The sequence below is a fragment of the Schistocerca nitens genome, chromosome 7 (assembly GCF_023898315.1).
Source record: "Schistocerca nitens isolate TAMUIC-IGC-003100 chromosome 7, iqSchNite1.1, whole genome shotgun sequence".
NCBI classification, from domain to species: domain Eukaryota; kingdom Metazoa; phylum Arthropoda; class Insecta; order Orthoptera; family Acrididae; genus Schistocerca; species Schistocerca nitens.
In genome coordinates, this window is record NC_064620.1 from 307,776,788 (window position 1) to 307,779,287 (window position 2,500).

Genomic DNA, 2,500 nt, shown 5'->3' on the forward strand with positions numbered 1-2,500 from the left:
CGTCCGTCAGCCGGCGCGCCTGCCACTGGGCGCCCCCACCAGCCGGCTGCCGCGCGTGCGCCCACGCAGCGCGCGGCCAGCACGCCGGGCGCCCCCCCCTCACCGGCCGGGGACGGTCCCACCCAGCCACCGCCGCGTATCGCTTCATACCCACATGCCCACTCACGTTCGTGGGTATGACGGGTGTCGCTGAAGCAACCGGTTAATACCTGTACCGATCGTCGATATCAACGATTCACCTCCAGCGCGAACAACCGCGCAACAACGGATTTCCAGTTCATTTGCGTAACTTGGGCAGCAAACGTAGACGTCCATCTACATTTGCGAATTCAATGGGTCTTGCATGCCTGGATGTTATGAGTCACGACACGCCACATCAGTCCACATACATGCTGCGACGTATGCACGAGAGAACACGTGGAAGGTGGCCCGCGTACGTATGCCGATGCCATTGCACAGCTGCGAAGCTCATTGAACACGCAAACTCCTGACTGACGAACTAGAGGCGACAGGGGAGGGGGGGGGGGGGGGGGGCGATATACGTCTTATAGCAGTACACATTACAGTGGATAGCGGGACCATGTGGAACGTACGCAACACTCGCTAGATGTTGTGAGGGTAGGCACCGTAACATGATTCAATACGCAGGACACCAGAGTGTGCGCGCAGCGAACTATGTTGAGAGGGTTGCGATTAGGCAACGCTACACGAATTTCTAGATTCATATAACAAACAATTACGTGGGTTAGGTTAGGGCGCAACGTGGGTTAGGTTAGGGCCCAACTTAGGTTAGGTTAGGGCCCAACTTAGGTTAGGTTAGGGCCCAACTTAGGTTAGGTTAGGGCCCAACTTAGGTTAGGTTAGGGCCCAACTTAGGTTAGGTTAGGGCCCAACTTAGGTTAGGTTAGGGCCCAACTTAGGTTAGGTTAGGGCCCAACTTAGGTTAGGTTAGGGCCCAACTTAGGTTAGGTTAGGGCCCAACTTAGGTTAGGTTAGGGCCCAACTTAGGTTAGGTTAGGGCCCAACTTAGGTTAGGTTAGGGCCCAACTTAGGTTAGGTTAGGGCCCAACTTAGGTTAGGTTAGGGCCCAACTTAGGTTAGGTTAGGGCCCAACTTAGGTTAGGTTAAGCCCCAACTTAGGTTAGGTTAAGCCCCAACTTAGGTTAGGTTAAGCCCCAACTTAGGTTAGGTTAAGCCCCAACTTAGGTTAGGTTAAGCCCCAACTTAGGTTAGGTTAAGCCCCAACTTAGGTTAGGTTAAGCCCCAACTTAGGTTAGGTTAAGCCCCAACTTAGGTTAGGTTAAGCCCCAACTTAGGTTAGGTTAAGGCGCAACATAGGTTAGGTTAAGGCGCAACATAGGTTAGGTTAAGGCGCAACATAGGTTAGGTTAAGGCGCAACATAGGTTAGGTTAAGGCGCAACATAGGTTAGGTTAAGGCGCAACATAGGTTAGGTTAAGGCGCAACATAGGTTAGGTTAAGGCGCAACATAGGTTAGGTTAAGGCGCAACATAGGTTAGGTTAAGGCGCAACATAGGTTAGGTTAAGGCGCAACATAGGTTAGGTTAAGGCGCAACATAGGTTAGGTTAAGGCGCAACATAGGTTAGGTTAAGGCGCAACATAGGTTAGGTTAAGGTGCAACATAGGTTAGGTTAAGGTGCAACATAGGTTAGGTTAAGGTGCAACATAGGTTAGGTTAAGGTGCAACATAGGTTAGGTTAAGGTGCAACATAGGTTAGGTTAAGGTGCAACATAGGTTAGGTTAAGGGATGGTGTATGAGGGGGGAGGGGACGAGGTTCGTTCATAGTGATGATGGTAAGTGGACGCCTGAGGCACCCTGAGATGTGTCACGTCAGGATGCATCTTTCTCTCAGGGGAGGTGGTGCGCCGGTTGCGTGGGTGTGGCAAGGGAGTGGCAGGCCTGTGTCTTTCATTCCTGCCATTGCTTATATGCTGTGAGACAAGGCAGTGTGGTGGTGTTGGTTGCACCCCTGTCTAGGACATGTGTGGGTGTTTGTGGCTTATCTGAGTAATGATGGTTGTTGGAAGAGTGAGATATTCTGTTTTTGGGGTGGACCTCCTGGTTTTGTTATCATAGTGTGAATGGTGTAATGTGGCGGAGAGGATGCACTGGATGTTGTTCCATGCTGGTGCTTAGATATCTTGTCTGTGTCTGTTACAGCCAGAGAGTAGTGTGTGATAGAGTGTCTGGGTGACGTGTAGTTCGCATGTGTGCACAGACTGTCAGCATGTATAGGGACTGTTGTATGTCGTATGCCATCTATATTCCGATGGCTCTGCATCTATTAGTAATCAGCGCCATGTATCAGTTTAATCTGGTTGCGGTCACGAGTTTAATCTGGTTGCGGTCACGCGGTGTTCTATCTCTGTACAGTAGTAGAGGTGCGACTGCACTACGTAGCTACCCCTTGCGGCAGCTTTCCCCGGTGTATGGCATACGATTATCGGCAATCAGTCGATTAGTGACAACTGGTCGTG